This window comes from Ambystoma mexicanum, chromosome 1p (assembly GCF_040938575.1).
Source record: "Ambystoma mexicanum isolate Mex_15411 chromosome 1p, UKY_AmexF1_1, whole genome shotgun sequence".
NCBI classification, from domain to species: Eukaryota; Metazoa; Chordata; class Amphibia; order Caudata; family Ambystomatidae; genus Ambystoma; species Ambystoma mexicanum.
The window spans coordinates 1,466,086,961-1,466,105,018 of NC_090921.1; positions in this window are offsets into that span (position 1 = coordinate 1,466,086,961).

Genomic DNA, 18,058 nt, shown 5'->3' on the forward strand with positions numbered 1-18,058 from the left:
CACTTCTCCTATCATTTGTTCCAGGGAGGATCTAAGGGCAGCTATCGTGTCCAGGATGGTGTTCTCTCCAAGGTGTAGTCCCTGCCAATCTGGTGCACCTCCCCTAGGATCCTCCACATATCCAGCCTGGTCTTCTGGGTGTAGCTGTCCATCTTGGCCTTCTTAGAACGCCCAAGTGGGGTCCGAGTTGGCATTTGTTGCAGTGATCACTAAAAGGCCTGAAGTTGACCAGGGTCCAGATCAGCCTCCAATCTTCTCCCCAGTCCAACACTCAGTGCAACCGCATACAGCTCATGTCACACAGTATCCAATATGCAACCACTATGTTCCTGAGGACGGCCAGCCAGCAAGATCCTTCCCCCAGGCATATCATTGAGCGCCTTCCAGGGCTACGTTTAGAGAAGGGTCCCCACTGCTCACAACTCCGGGAACAGGAGAGGCAGAAAGGTCTGTAAGAGCTTGTGACTCCAGGCCCCTTCACAGCCACACCAAAACAGAATGTTAAATCAGGGCAACATCCAAGCCACTTGGATGCTTCCATGCAACAGGGCCCTACTCCAGCGATCTCGGGATCTCAGCGTTTGCAAACCACTCTCAGGCCCTGCACAGAGTCAGAACCCTGTCTCAGATGTCCCCTGCTGCATCCCCATCCAGATGAGGAGGTGACCATCAAGCTGGACACCATACGCCCCCCCCCCCATCTAATGGAGGGAAGCCTGGTCTGCTTCGTCACTCCAGGCACCAGTACTGCTCCTCTTCCTGCTTGGCATACAGATAGACAGTCCACCGCCCCAGGCCAGCCTCCACCCCAGCCTGTAGTCAGGAGCTATTGTCCAGGGATGCAAGAGGACCCACAGCAGGTCACAGAAGGCTCTTCAGGGCCACACCATCACTCCTTCAGCCCTCGGCTTCAATCCCTGCCGGCCAGTGCCATCTTGGATATGATATGGAACAAACGCTCAGTCTCATGGATCAGTGTACCCATATCAGTGTACAAGGGGCCGCAATTACTGCACTACCTACCCCTGTCCCTCATTGCCTACCAGAGAATGTCACAACAGTCACAAAGTCCCCACTCAACAAGGTTAGAACATGTCCTATGATGAAAGGAAGGCCTCTGATTGAGTCGAGAGGTATTACTAGTTGGCTATGATAGACGTGACAAAGCGTCAATTTCTGAAAGTGTTTTTAAAGATGATTCATAGTATGTGGAGCAGTCTCACATTCTCCCCTTTTTTAAATATCTTTGTTGACCGTCTGTGGCACATTAGGAACTCATTTCAAACCCACAACGTTGCTGGTTAATGTATGAGAACGGTTAATTTACAAACAGATTAGAAATACTCGAATTCACTTCTGTATAGGATTCTGAAAGCCTCTAAATTGCTATTAAGATGGGATATGAAGCAATTCATTCTCCCAGCACATTCACTAATCATTGTAAATTAGATCATGGGGTCAACAGCAAAGACTTCCACATATGTCAGGGTTGGTGTAGATACCTTCCTCTTTGCTTCTGCCTTCTCTCTTCCTCTCCCCTGCTGATCACCTGTCTGACATTGCATTGGTCACCTGGCTACCCTCTGAGTTCGGCCCCAGGTCCCTGCCCACCCAGTTGCACACCTGCACTGCCCCCTGGCAACCCTTGCACTTGGGTCTGTATCTGTAACCCTACAGCCCCCCTACCGGCACTTATTGGACACCCGCTGTCTGCACTTATCCTTGCACCTGCCACCTGCTGACCCTCGATGGCTCGCAGAGACGTGCAAAGCCTGCGCAAACGCCACTCAAGCACAAGAAAAGTACTGCACATTCGATTCCGTGATTCACCGAACGTGGTTTTGCGCGCAGTTTGGCACACAAGTAACCTTTTTTCCACGCAAACTACTCCATGAATCGGGCCCTAAAGGTTTATTGTTTGATCATTGATTTATGTTATCAATCTATGATGTTGTTTCTCAGTAATGACTCTATTCTTTTGTTATTGATCTTGCTCAAAGTCTGTAAACATATTTCTTTTTAATCATATTATTTGACGCAGCCATGTGCCTGTAAACGTTGCTACAATTTGCTATTTCTTTTAGAAAGTTATGCCAGTATTACATTGTGAATGCTTCAGATGATTTCCAATATGTTTATGTACTCTGCTAACACGCCTCAACATGTTTCCCAAAGCTTTGCTTTTTGAAATTGCAGAAGAAAATCAAGACCTTTTAATTTTTCTAGATATTTGCCAGAAGTTTAATCAATTGTTCCAAATGGAATTTAGGAATGCTTTGTAGGAAAGTGAAAAAAATAATGTTAATTAACTGGATATTATGAATGAGGACGGAATACAATAGGCATATTACAGGGTTTTTGTATCTTAATTGCGTCAGCTTTTAAATGATTTTTTTGGATATATGAGCTTACAAACAAATATTAAGACAGCTTTATTAGGAGGAAAGCAGCATAGGGTTCATTCTGATGGCCGTGGATCCAGGCCTGCCCGACTGATCGCTTTCCTCCTGATGGTCTATCACTGCTGCTCTGAGATGCAGGTTATATATTAATCACACATATATGAAGTGCATCCTGGGTCCTCTCGGCCATGCTTAACAAGCACATGATTGTGATCAGCGGAGATGGTCGCCATTACCGAAATGATGGCCCGTATTGTGCTATTGATTTCCACGGACTGCACCTGATGGTTTCAGGTGCAAGTAAAACAGGCACAGTCTGTTGAAATTAGGACATCCAAACGAGGCAAGAATGGCCAAAGCATGTGGCATGATTTACTGCACGTGTGCAATGTCACCTGTTCCTGTTTGTATTGTCGCTATAGCTAGACGCTAATTTGCAATGTTTAGAGGGTCTAGTTTTCATGATAGAAAACTGCAAAAAATACAAGAAATTAGTAAACAATATTAAAGTGCATAAACTGAAATGTTAATGAATAACAAATAATAAATCGAACTTTGGAGAAACAGTTAAGGTGTCTATTTCCTTTACAATGGGACATGTCTCTTGTGGCACTGGTCTCTTTCCATCTGTTCTACATTGGAGGGGGATCTTGTTTGTTCAGTGAAAATAATTAACCTTATATGCATTTCATCACACGCAGCAGCATCAAATAATATTTGATGTGCTGGATCAAAAAAGTGTCAACATCGTGTTCACACTGTGGGTGTTCTACATTGACAGAAGCATGTAATGTGTGCCATTTCTATTACCGAGAGGACTTTAGGTGTGTAGTACTCCAGTTTCCTCCACTGTTGAATTCCCTCTGCACCCACCTGCCGTACTTCTCATGAGGATGGGTGAGTAGAGTTGGTATAGAATGATTGACAGTCTGCTCCACTACTTGCATGCTGACAGCATCCTATAAGCACTCTTGCAGCTTAGCCGGAGAAATGATGACCCTTAGCGAGCCCTTTATGTTCAACTTCTGACATGATATGATTTTATAATCATTTATAACGCGCCTATACACACGCCGTAGTGCTTTCCAAAGTCGCCATCCAAAATGCTCTTCGTGACCTTTGCCTGTTACCAGTTTATGCTGTATTCTGCACCTTGTGTGGCAAAGCCATCTCCTGTTTGTAGGTCTTTGCATAAACCTGATAAGTTCTGTCATAAACATTATTTAGTCATGTTAAGTTGATGTTTGAGCGTGTTAAGACGAAGCTGGAATAGGGCACTAATGTCCAAGCACATTGAAAACATGTTAAAACTCCAATGTCAAAACCCAAATGGAGCATGGCGTGATTGTTGCTATAATCGCAGCAATCCTTTGCATTGACAGTGGTCTGGCAGTGTTTCGCCTCAACCTTACTAGTGCTTGACTGTGGTAAGTCACAGCGCACGGGCAAAATCAGGTCAGTGTGACCCTTACGTAGGCCTTAGAATGCATGAATTCATTAGGAGTGGTAGCTTAGGATATTCCAGACAATGTTCCACACTGGCAGAGCAGTCAGATAGGGCTCTGGCTGGTGTAACATGACTGGATGTATCTGGGGACATAACAAGCACGAGGATGAGGTATGTGGCTCAAGTGGGCCACTGGCAGCAATGGAAACGCCACAGATGAGAAACTCATTTAGGCAACGGCAGCCCAATGGGGACAAAACTGCAAAACTGACACCATGAACAGAAAGCCAAGACACAAGGGTGGAGAAAGGAAGAGCAATATAAAAGAAATGTATTATTATAAAACACATGTTTATCGATTTCTAGATTTCTTTCCATTTAAAGAGTTTGCCTGTGAGCAAAGATTATTCAGAAATGTAGGATCTGCTAAATGTCAATAATAGGATTACTTGTTATGTTTGCAATGGCAACATGAACTTTTTGGTTGTTCACCTTCAGTACAAAAATAATGAACGACAACTTCTGCCTTTTAGTTATTTTCCAGTCGCTATTTGCAATAAATTCGCTTTGGTACTTGCTTGAGTCGATGTGAACGATGGAAGGTGCCAGTGTTTCTTTAATGAAAGCTTAATACAGAATATTTGCCCACTTTTAGAAAAATCAAACATTACAAGTTGTTAGATATGAAGGGCTTTTTGTACTAGGGGATAATTAAAAAGACCTCCTGTGATCCCATTACTCTGTGAGGGTAACAGTGGTTGGTAGGTTAGCTGTATTTAGTAGCTCAGGTTAATTTTAATTCCTCGGAAGTAACTTTTAACAAAGAAAAGGTTGGTGACCTATGCTTCAAGATGTGTAGGTATGTCTTTAAAATGTCATAATTGACCCTTTGGGTGCATGTACATGTACTCATTTTGTGTGTGTGGGGGTGGGGGGGGTGGATATCAACATTTGTTCTTTTGCCGGTCTGGTCCCTTAGGGGTAGCAAACAAAAAGGTCAATGCTCGACTGTGATCTGACAACGGTCTGGCAATGACTTGGCTGCAATGTGTCTATTTGCTGCTTGGGTCTGGCTGTGGACTTCTGGATTGTGACTGTGTCTGTGATTTGGTAGTATAACACAATGAAGAGGTTTAGGAGACAGCGTCACCCGTTCCTTAAGGGGCTTATACGGACACAATGCCACTATACTCTAAAAACTCAGATAAACAGGTTTTGTTGAACTGCAATGGAAAATATGGTTTATTAGTATGCTGCATGCAATATGGTTGTCTGGGCACCATAGTCTTCTGGCTTTTCTAGAGATTGCTCAGCAGCGTACCATGAAGTTGCGGCAAATTCCAATAGGGTTTACCTGTCCCATGGATATGGTGTTTATTTATTTATTAGAATTTTTGATAAATTATGGCTACCCAGAGGATCTCGAAGCATCTTACAAGGGTCAAAGGTTGAATAGGTGGGAGGTGAAACAAAAGTTACACAATGTTTTCAGGATAGGATAGAAAGATTAGGATAGACAAATGGTAGCAGGGGAGATGGTGGGGCAGGGCTATGCATCGGATAACATGTTTTGAGGCTCTTTCTGAAAGTGGTCCCAGAGGGTGCAGTTGGATTGTGAAGAGGTAGGGTAATCCATGATCTAGGAGCTTAGTGGGTAAATGCTTGTTTTTGTGTGCATGTTAGTTTGCAGAGCGGAATGTGAAGGAGATTTGCATTAAGAGGTCTGGGAGTCCCTATACCGGCACAAACAAAGCCCATTGACCTGTTCTTGGGTGGATGGCCCCCGGGAGGGTCTCAACCATGCTTTAGCTCACTGTTCTTCTCACAGCTGACACATTTCCATAGGCATATCAGTCTTTGTCCCACCCGAAGGTAGTCCATCACGGAAATGTTAGGCAAATCTCCTCTGAACAAGAGTACCAACAGCAACCCCAGACACGTGTTTCGGCCTATTAAGGCAACATCAGTGAGGTGTAGCTGTGCCTCTCTGAGCACATTGAGCAAGGGGTCCACGTCTGGATTACCCTGGTAATTTAGGGTGAGAACCCAAAGTACCCAAACATTTGCATACAGAGGTCTGGGAGTCCGTCTACCGGCACAAACACAGCCCATTGACCTGTTCTTGGGTGGATGGTCCCCGGGAAAGTCTCAACCATGCTTTAGCTCAATGTGCTTTTCACAGAGGAGAAATTCCCATAGGCATATGAATCTTTGTCCCACCCGAAGGTAGTCCTGCACCTAAATGCTAGGAAAATCTCCTCTGAACAAGAGTACCAACAACAGCCCCAGACACGTGTTTCGGCGTAGCTGGGCCTCAACAGTGAGGTGGAGCTGTGCCTCTCTGAGCACAGTGAGCAAGGGGTCCTCGTCTGGATTACCCTGGTAATTCAGGGTGATAATTCTGTCTACCCAGAGGATCTCGAAGCACTTACAAGGTTCAAAGGTTGAAAAGGTGGGAGGTGAAATAAAAGTTACCCAATGTTTTCAGGATAGGATAGAAACATTAGGATAGACAAGTGGTAGCAGGGGAAATGGTGGGGCAGGGCTGTGCATGGGAAAGCATGTTTAGAGGCTCTTTCTGAAAGTGGTCCCAGAGGCTGCAATTGGATTGTGAAGAGGCAGGGTGTTCCATGACCTAGGTGCTCAGTGGGTAAATGCGTGTTTTTGTGTACATGTTAGTTTGCAGAGTTGAATGTGCAGGAGATGCTGGGTTGCCTGTCTGGTGTTTGTGTGGGTGATGGGTTTGAGTTTGTACTGAATATATGTTGGAGTTGTTTGGTGGATGGCTTTGAAAACAATGCAGAGTCTTTTGAAGGCAATTATTTGGGGTATGGGGCACCAATGGAGCTGGGCGAGGGCTGGGCTGGTGTGTGAATGTTTAGGTATGTGGATGATGAGTCTGGCTGCCATGTTTTGTATAGCTTGAAAGGGGAGTCATTGTGACAAATCAACTTCTGGGGCTCCAGTGGTCCAGGGATGACTATCTGTTTCTAAACCATCAATGAACTCCACACATCTAGTACATCAGAAGGGATCTGAAACAGATTGTAATACAGGTGAATTATAAGACCTCCTTTTCCAATTTTAGTTACGCGGATGGAACAGCAGGCTTATTTCCACAAGGTCATGGATCGTTGGGTAGTTGCAACACAGCGAAAATACAATTATTACCCAATGATAAAACGGACTGCCCAGTCAAGGTTGTATACAAATATCTACTTTATTATTACTACAAAAGACAGTTCTAGCACACTATAAAATACAACCCACCCTGTAAAGGAACACAGAGGTTAGACAGTTTCACTAAGGAAAGGGATGTACTCTGGATACTGACAGGAAGGTAGTTGGTAAAATAATCAGTCTAACTATTCAAGGTTATTCGGTTCCAGCACCAAAGGGGCAAAGTGTTATAATTGTCTCTAGGGTCCATCAGAGAAGGATCAGGGTGGGGGGCAGAACCACGACGTACCTGGTGCTGAAGAAGTTCTTGGTGCTCGACAGCGTCGAGGAGATTCCAGGGCACTCCGCAACCCTTTAGACAGAGTTATTGGCGGGAGACAGCTGCGGGTACCAGGCAGAAGGCAATTCCGCAAGCGAGGCTGGATGGATGTCTGCTGTATTGCTGACTTGGTACTGGTTCTGGAGCTGCTGGATGGGTCCTCTGAGTCCGGTATTTCCCTCTGTTCCCTGGGAGATGTTTAGGGGAGGGATACTGCTGCCCTCTTGGAACCCCTGGCATTCCTTCACTGACAGAAGATGTAAGGTAGACTGTACCTTCAGCCCGGGTCCAAATAAGTCCTTCTTACTCCTTTCAAAGTCGTCAGATGATCTGCTAAGTGAGGCGTTCAGCCCTCTTTTAAAGCCAAATGGGCCCCAGTGGTTGGTGCAGGCTAAACCCACCTTAATGAACCAATCCTGGGTCCCTACCAACAATCTTCTGTTATGCATGAGGTCAGGACCAGAGTGCTCTGCAACAGGACAGCCAAGGGGTGACAACATATACCTAAGTCCCACCCATCTTTCTGTCTGTTGTAGATCAAAGTGTCTCTCTGGTTAATTGAGCCCTCTGTGACTCTTGATTAAAGTGCAAGTCTCCCTTGAAGTTTCTGATGGGAGCAGACTTCTGGTCCCTCCCAAATCACGCCGTTCATCCCTCTGAAAGGGGTCTGCTTTGCAGGGACACCTGTAGTAACTGCTGGACCCAGACAGGCCATTTACTGCCTTTCATATAGAGAGGTGGGAACTAGCTTCAAGTTGACACACTACATACCAAAGGGGTGTTAGCCCGCCTTTCCTGTTGTCTGTCCGGCAACCAAGCCCCCTCAGCAGGCTTGTTTCAATGATCTCGTTGGTATGCAAAGCCACCAGCAGGAGAAGACAAGAGGAATGCAGATCCTTGGAGCCTTTGATATTTAAATTAGGCTGCCCATGGCCGGAGAAAGATATGACTTTCCCCCTTCTTGGCATGCTTTGATGTACCCGGGGCTGTCACATTCCAGCTGAATATGCCAGGGGAAGATGGTGCCTGTAGGCTGTGTATTTCTGGATTACACATGACTATGCATTTTGTGTGGGAAGCAGATGAAATGTGCACGGAATGGCCTCGTACATTTCTCAGAGGCTGATCACCCATCATTCATTTTCATTATTAAAAAATCAAAAAAGCCCAGGCGAGCGCGCTCTTCCCGTGCTGATGGTCGAATTCCTCACATGCCCCCAAGCCTTAACATGTGAACCACCACTCTACTGAGGTTGTCTGGTTCATCATCAAGGCGACAGTACCAGCTGAGGCCATCTGCATTTACATGCTGGGAGCCTGGCTTGTGCTGGATGTCCATATCTAAGCCCTGTAGAGATATGGCCCAATGCAAAAGCTTAGGGTTCTCCCCTTGAATGGCCATTAATCATTGCAGAGGCATGTGGTCCATCTGTATCGTAAAGTGAGACCCAGAAATGTAGGGTTTCAGCTACTTTATGGCCCATACCACCGCATACGCCAGTTTCTTTCCCTTTTTGTCAACTTTCTGCTAATGTAGGCGACAGGTTGCTCTACCCCTTCAGAGTTCAGCTGCGCTAACACTGCTCCAATCACAGACGTCTGTCTAGATAATGAATTCCTGGCCATAGTCTGCCCCTTTCAGAACTGGGGCCCTGCACAATCCATCCTTTAAATCCTGAAAGGAGCTTTGCCAGGCGGGTATCCAGGTTACCTTCTTTGGCATCTTTTTGGACTTTACATCATTCAGGGGCATGGCAATGGTCCCATACCCTCTGATGAATGACCGGTAGTACCTGGTGAGACCGAGGCAGGCTCTCACCTGTATCTGTGTGGTGGGGATGTCCCACTCCTTCACAGCCTGTACCTTCGCACTTGTTTCAGGTGGGACACATGATCCTCCCAGGTGTGGCTGAACACAGCAATGTCGTCTAAACAGGCGACAATGAAGTTTTCCAGTCCAGACAAAACCTGGTTAACAATCCTATGAAACGTGGCACAGGCATTCTTCAATCCAAAGGGCATCACAGTGAACTGATAATGTCCTTCCAGGGTTGAGAATACTGATCAATCTTTCGCTCTATCTGTCAAGCCGACCTGCCAATACCCCGCTGTGAGGTCAAAAGTAGTCATGTTCTTGGCAGCGCCTAGCTTTTCAAAGAGCTCATCTGCCTGAGGAATGGGGTGAGCATCTGTCTTTGTGAAAGAATTGAGCCCCCTGTAGTCCACACAAAAGCGAACTTCAGTTTTCCCACTACTGGTCTTTTTAGGGACCAGTTCCGCTGTGCTATCCCAGGGGCTGTCGGATGGCTCTGTCACTCCTACGGACAACATCTTGGAAACTTCCTCCTTGATGGTGCCCTTGACCTTATCGGACATCCGTTGAATCCTACTCTTCACCGGCTTATTGTAGCCAGTGTCCACATCATGTGTGCACCAATCTGCATGACCAGGAGTAAGAGAACACAGACCTGCTTACTGTCCCAGTAAATGGCGACAGTCTGTCATTTGCTGCTCTGACAGGTCTGTTGCAAGGTTGACACCTTCAACTGACCCATATGTGGCTTCAGTGTGCAAGAGGTCAGGGAGGGGATCGGTCTCCTCCTCAATCTCTCCATCAGTCACTAACGCCATGACCAAGTCACCCCGGCTATAACGGGTTTTTAACCGATTGACGTGAAAGTCCCTGCACATCTGTTTAGGTCCTTTCACGTCAATGAGATAATTCACCTCACTGACCTTTCACAGCACATGGGGAGGCCCAGTCCACTTGTCCTGAAGGTCAGTGGGTTTGACAGGCTCCATAATCCACACCCACTGGCCTAGAGAATAGACGGTCACTGTGGCCTTTTGGTCATGCCATTGCTTCATCAGCTCCTAACTGGTCTTTAGATTCTTTGTTGACCGTTCCATGTCCTTTGCCATTCTAGACCGAAGGCCGTGTACATAATCCACCACATCTTGTGACGGGGATGAGGGTTTGCTTTCCCATCCCTCCTTCACTAGACTGAGGGGACCTCGTACAGGGTGTCCAAACAAAAGCTCAAAGGTGCTAAACCCTACTCTGTTCTGTGGCACCTCCCTGTAGTTGAACAGAAGGCATGGCAGGAGAATATGCCATTTTCTCCTTAGGTGCTCTTCCAAGCCACCTATCATGATTTCAGGTTCTTGTTGAACCGCTCAACAAACCCATTGGAGGTAGAGAACCGGTAGGTGACTCAACACTCTTCTCACATAGCCTTCATATATGCTGATATGAAATGTGATCCCCTGTCAGAAACGGCTTCCTTTGGGAGTCCAACACGGGAGAAAATCCCAATCGGAGCCTTTGCCACCACGGGGGCTTTGATGCTCCTCAGAGGGACAGCCTCAAGGTATCTTGTGGCGTGGTCCACCACCACTAAAATATATCTGTTCCCTGAGCTGGTTTGACGATCCAAAGGACCCACAATACCCATGCCTATTCTCTCAAAAGGCCACCCAAGCACGGGTAGTGCAATTAAGGGGGCCTTTGTGTCTCCACCTGACTTGCCAGAAGCTTAACAGGTCAGGCAGGACCGGACAAATTCCTTGACTTTTACACTGGACTGTGGCCAGTAAAAGTGCGCAGACAACTGGTCTAATGTCTTTGTCACTCCCAAGTGACCCGCTAAAGGAATTTGGTGAGCCAAATCGAAAAAAGGAACTTTGTCTCATTGGGGAACCACCAACCTTCTGGTGTCCTTGAACTCAGAATCCTTTGGCTCACTGTACAGAAGTCCATCCTCCTAGTACCCTTTGAACAGCCCAGGGGCCTAGCCCTTAGCCTGCTCCTCCGTCTGCTTCCGCAGACCCACCAGAGTGGGACACTCTTTCTGGGCTGTGTAGAAGTCAATCTGATCTGGGCCCCCAGCTGATGCAAACTCAGCCAGCTTGGGCCGACCCTTCAGATCTGAGCCTACCTGGTCCTCCACCTCAGGTTCCTGTGCTGTGCCAGGCAACTCTGAAGTCACAGAGTCCCCTGCTACCAAAGTAGAGTCCTCAGTGGCAAATAACCCCTCTCCCGCAGGAGTAGGCGACTCAGTAGTCTGTGGAACTGGACTAGGGGTCACCGGCCATGCCGGTACTTCCAACACACCCTCTGGAAGCACTCCAGGCCCTGCGGCTCGCAGAGCATTCAATCTGGCGATCTCTTTGGCCCTCGATTGTGTAGCCGCTGCGACTATTTCAGGATCCGGAAGATCATTACCCAACAGACACGGGACGGGGATAGAGTGTTTCACCGTTACACATCGCTGGGTTGTTTTACTTTGCCAGCTGAACTCTACTATCACCAAGGGGCACTTACTCTTACCATCAAATCCACTTACCATCAAATATGGCCCAGTGATATACTGGCCTAACTGTATCAATTGCCGGGGAACAGTGGTGACGCTAGCCGTGGTGTCTCGGACCGCAGGAGTTTTAGGTCCATTGATGATGTACACATGCTCTAGATAGAGTTGAGTATTATAGGGAACTGAGGTCTCTTCTGGAGATCCAGTACCGTTCCTACTCAGTGTAACCAATCCACATTCGGCCACTCCTTGGCCTAGTGGGAAATCGTCCTCTGAGAGGCCCACACTAATGATGGCCTCTTCCACAAGTCCAATATTCACTATGGTTTACTTTGGTAAGCCCTTGCAAGCAGGATCCCCTTTCCTATGGCCCAGCTCTTAACACACGAAACAACCTTTGGTGGTGAGAATGCAGGTGTCCCAGTGTTAAGGGTGCCTGCACTCTTCTTTTCGGTGTGATTGGCAGAACTAGAATTTGGGGGGTTTCCCTTCGTTCTTTTGGAAACCTGACTTTGAAGAGGATTGGGTTGGACCTTTGTCCTTCCCATCCGTGTTTACTTTTTTGTCTGCTGATTTCTCTGTGCTCGCTTGAGCCTTTTTTGAACTTGAATACTCACAAACCTATCGGCAGCCTTTGCAAGCTCTCTGGCGTCTGTGATTGTCTGTGATTGTCTTGTAGACTAGATGCTGGTGTAGGTCAACCTCACAATTTTTCAACACATGCTCACACTCAATCAAATTGTACATCCCTTTAAATGTGTCAACTTTGTTACCAGTCACCCACCCGCTCAGATATTTCAACGACAAGTGTGTGAACGCTTCAAATGTCTGCCCACTTTTCTTTCCGAGCTCTTGAGATACTGTTCTGGGGTTTTACAGAACTTCCTGTGGAGGGCTGCCTTCATCCTCTCCTAAACAGGCCTTTCCTCAGGAGTTAACTGAAGAATTGCATCAGCCCCTGGTGTGGGTAAGCGACTCATCAGGGCTGCACCCCAGAGTACCTCACCCACCTCCTGCAGCTGGAAGGCCAGCTTGAGTGCTTCAAACCAGTCGAAAATATCCTTACCCACCTCATAAACCTGTATTAAATCTTTGGGGATGTGCCGTCGGGGCTTATCCCGGGCACTCTGATTTGAGCCACTACTGCTGTGCTTGCTAGAGGCGAACCTGTTGGCCTCCTACTGCTCTTCAAGCGCCAGCTTGCGCAGCTCTATAGCGGCTGTGTCCCGCCCAATGGTGACCGTGTCATGAGGTTTCTGTTCCTCTAGCGCTAGTCTCCTCTCCTCGAGCAGGAGCTTTCTAGCTGCTACCTCCTTTACAGCTGGAACAATTACTGGGCAACTTAGAGACTGTGTTGAGGCCTGGGATCTGCGGGATGCTGCACTAGCCCCTGTCCTCACTGATACTTGCGAGTGTAGAGAAACCACACTTGATGATTGGCGAGGAACACTGCTCATGCGGTCATCCTCGTCATTAACCCCCTCCGGAAGGTCTTGTCCGTTTGGGTACACAGGGCCTAGCCCATCACCTAGGGTCTTCTCCCCAACCACCCTCGCTTCTACCTAAGCTTGGAGGCTGGTCACCAACTCAGGTTTATTAACCTTAGTGTTAAGACGGATTTCTGAACTCTGACCTGGTGGGCAGGGGTTCAGAAGGCCAGCCTAGTTTCTTGAAACAGGGTAACCTTCTGGACAAGCCAGACCAATTAAGGTAGCATTGGCGGCTGTCAAGCCTCGGCCACAGGAGGGGTGAGGGTGACTCAAAGACCTCAATTAGCACACAGATTAAAGGACACTTACAAATCATTCCCAGTAAGGTGTATACATATTAAAAATACAAATACATTTATTTCAAGGCCTTTGACGTTATACACACAGTAATAATCACAGTAATACTTTTAGATCAACACAGTCCTATCTACATACATATATACAAGACCAAGTGGCCTAAAGGGTTAATGCACAAAATGGGTCCACAACCTAAAACGGGAAGTAAGCAGGTAGTGCAAATAGTCTTTAGGCAATTCTGCAGAAATCACAGTCCTAACTGAGAGGCAGTCCAATCCCTAAAATGAGGGAAGCCTATTGCTCAAATGTACATGCAATGCTGGTGCACGTGGTAGTGCAGCTGGGAGAAACAGGGTCTTTTGTAGGGTCTGTAGCAGCTCAGGAAGGCAGGTGAGGTGATGCACAATAGGTTCCCACTATTCGAGGAAGGTCGCCCCAACAGGACAGAGCAGGTTCCAAGACTTGGGAATAGCTCGATAGCTAGGGCTATCTGAGGAAAGGAGAGGGGCCCTCAGTGGCCACTTGTGCTTAAAAAGGGTTGGATGCGCTAAGGGCAACCAGTAAGGGTACTCACCGACCCCTGGCGCACTCCAGACCAAACTTCGGCAGTCGAGTCCAATTCGGTTACAGGTTCAAATGCTGCAATTCTGCAGCTCTGCTGCTTTCAGCGACAAAGTTACAGCGTTGATTCCTAAACGGGACAGTGGAGATTTCTCTGCTCCTGGTAGATGGATCAGGCCAGTTTCACTGCAGCAGGCTTTAGGGGCAAGAGGGGCACAAAAGCAGCGCACCTGCAAAGTTCGTCACCACAGCTGGGTGACACAGTAACCGCATTCACTCCGGATCAGGCTCTTTCTCTTTACTCCAAACCTGGGAATGCCAAGTGTATGAAATTTGGTGTGGTATTGCCATGAACACAGAGCTAGCGATGCACCAAGTTTCAAGGGTCTCTTTGAAATGGCAGCATTGTCAGGGCAAAGGTCCTGCGCAAGCTGGTCAGCCCACTGGTTGGCCCAGGGACACTTCCGAGAAGGCTTAGTTGCAGGGTTTGATGAACGTGCTGAGAATAGTTGGTCCCACTGTTCCAATGGGTCGAAGAGTCTTTGCAGACCTTCTAGTTCGATCAGATGCAGAGGGGTCCAGCAGGACGACAGAAGGCTCAGGGTGCCAAACCTTCCAGTGTGAAAAGGGAAAACCGGAATGTCCCTTCTCTCCAGAAGGAGCCCCTAACTGGAAGAAGCCCTCCCGACATAATAATGGTCTATCATGTGAAACTACCCATGGCTCCACTGCTCCCAATGCCAGTCCACATCACGCACGGTGCTCAGACATCTGACCACTCAACCCCAAGATGTCACAGGTCTTAACCGACCTAAGCACCAATAATCAAGATCGAGCTGGAAGCGACTATATGGAGCAACTCGATTAAGCGGACCACAAGCCATGCTGCAAGTCGTTAGAGACTCCATGACGATATAGCTGCGTTAGACAGGAGGCACGCATGCAGCCTGCTCACTCTGGACACTCACACACCAACCTACATGAAGAATATATGCGTACAGTTCTATGAGTTAGAGGACGGTGACACACACACAACCTGTCTGCATGTTTATTGTTTTTCATATAGGCTACTAACCCTAGGGATGCACCAAAGCACACGAGGGACCCGGCCACCTGTAGCATGCTTGAACCTATGGACAGCCATGTTGGAAACGCAGCTGAACCAAAGAAGGCCTTAGACTACTCCAGCACACTCACACTCATCTCATAGAAATCCTGAAGCCTCAAGCTGCTGAGCGAGCAGAACCACCCTGGGGAGGTGGCCACCATCAAGGTCGCAATGTTGCAATGGCCAGTCTTCATAGACCAAACTCCGGTGGGCCCAGCCACAGAGGAGAATACCCCCAAGGCAAAATACAAATTAAATCGAAGTAATTCGGTCTCTCCAGCGGTCTCTGCACACGTAATTCAGCCGACCTGACACCATGCCAAGCTCTGGAAGCTAGGAAGATGCAGCTGTCCCACGTCTGAAACCAAGCCTTGCAACAATATTGCAACAATCCATCTACAGTATGCACTGGGACTGGACCGCTCTCATGGCAGTAATAAGACCTCCCATTGTTACATACTATCACATAGTCACATCTTACGGGTACACATTGTATGAAGGCAGCTGTCTCCGGGCTGGGAACTACGGCGATCCCATGCTTGGGGGCCCGCCGATGGCCAATCAGGACACCGAGGGACAGGGGCTGGTGGCTGGACTCCTCAGCCAATCATCACGATTCCTAATGTAACATTTCGTAAGTAACAACTTTAGGGACGACCCAAGCTCACCACCTGACAGAGCGGCCGCCAATAACCAGGCGCTCTATATGTCTCCATACTGGACCTACCACTCGGGAACCAACCCAGTGTGGCATTAGGTTTTGGGGACGGAGTTTGGTGACTAATGCAAATGTGATGTCACCACACCTTAAAAAGGGCCTGCAAGCCCAAAATTGATGAGAAGTACCTGGACCGAGCGTGTTTCATGCATGTTATCCCTGCCTGTTTTAGCTAATTAACGGTAGTACTCTTTGCTCTTTGTGTGGACCGCAACTTCTTTGGGACTTGGAAGGAGTTAGGGCCTTCTGTGAGCTGGAGGTCTGCGGACCATTGGTATGGCTCTGCCGACCCCAGAATTCACCCTAACAAGTTGGAGGCACTACTGAGATGCGCTCCTGAGACCCCAGTAAGATTGCTGGTGATGTCAGCTCGGCAAGGTGCAGCACCTTCCGCCACCAGACCTCGGAGGACTGCAGGACCCTTGCAGAATTGCGACACTACTGGACAGCGCAACCAGAGAATTGGCCGTCGGGAGCCGACTTGAGAAATCTATCCCGCCCGCGGTTGGCAAGTGTCCACACGCGGTCTAGAGGAGGCGAGGCGAGCCAAGTGGGATGGGAGCCAGCAGCCAAGCGGCGCCAGCAGACGTGCGCCTAAATGTAAGTTTGGTCCACTCAACGAGCAACAACCACTTGTGCGGGAGGGGGGAGGATGTGTAAGTAGGGTGGCGCGTGGTATAACATTGTTGCAACGTTCGGTATCGAGGCAGTGGTTGGCACCTGTAGGAATACAGGGAACGGAGCGGAGGTAGGCCATTCTGTGCTAAGGAGCGGTTCGGGGAGTAGGATGGTGGGTCCCATGCGATGGGAGTATTGTTGTGCTGAGAGATCTGGACAGTGAACAGATGTATAGGGATATGGATTTCCTATGAGTCGGTGTTGTGGTTCAGCGAATAGATGTGGTTTTCCTATTTATTGAGCGTTTTAGTACGATGAGTGGATGTCGGTTTCCCGTAGAAGTTAGCTGTAGCTATTTTAAGATTGTGGAAGGTAATTGACTGGTTAAGTTTCCCTGGTGAGAAGCATATCACACATCGGGCGACGCGATGGGTGCAGTTCAATTACGGAAAAAGATAAAGAGTTGTTGATGACGTATACTCCACTCCGAGTGAGGTGGGAAGACAGCTGTGGGGATTTTGGGGTTGTATATATGGGGAATTGGGGCGGCGAAGGACTCATGTGTATTGTGTGCGATACAGTGATTGTGGGGAACTAGGTTGGTGATGTCACCCATAGGTCATTGCATAGGCAACCGTGTGATATGCGAGTGCGAGACTCGCAATTCATTACTGAAACTCACAACACAGGCGAATTGGTAACTGTGCGTGGACAGAGCCGGCACGTGATCGAAGGGCGTGCAGAGTGGCCGCCGCACAGTAAAGGCGGGGCGGTATTAGAGTACGCTGCATCAAGTGTACGGTCGCAGGGGGCCAGATGCAGTGAAAGGGTGTGCCGGGAGGTGGAAACACAAACAGGGGCGGGTTACTCCACGTAAGCTATACCGCCGCAGGGGGCCTTAGACTTTGAGGGAGCGTGCTGAGTAGCGACAGCTCCATGGGGCGGGGTGGCACGAGAGTGCGCCTTGCAAGTGGTGTGGTTGTTAGAGGCTGCACGCATGGCTAATTGAAGATTGAACCACATAACTAATAAACCTTCTACCCCTGTTTGACAGCGGAAAATCAAAACCCTCAATTTGAGGTCAGGTAAATGGTACGAATGCGAAGCAGCAATGTATTACGGGGTTGGGGGAGGAATACCCTACGGGGCACATGGGAAGGTAATGGCCCCAATCCAACATATATGCAAAACATTGCCCACCTAGAGGGATAAAATAGTCAAATACAGTTTAGAATGGACAAAGGGTACCGATGGGAAAATAACAGTACCATGGCTGCCTAACGGCAGTTTCTCTATGGATGTGTTACAGTCACTACTCACCTACCTGCACAAGACATATAAGGGAAAGAAGTTAGCGAACCGCATTGAAATATTTGAGTTGTGGAGGATGTTCCAGGGGTATTATCCTGGGATGTTGAGAATACAGGAGGTAAAAGAAGAGGCGGGGGACTCGTGTGTTCCACCCCCAGCACCTCCCAGCGTCATCTCGGATGATGCGGACGAGGAGGAGGAACAGGGATTGTACCTGCTCAGAGAGCTAAAGGAAGCTGTAGAGCCCCAAGAATTACTCGAAAACCTACGTATACACCACCCCTATATGCCCCA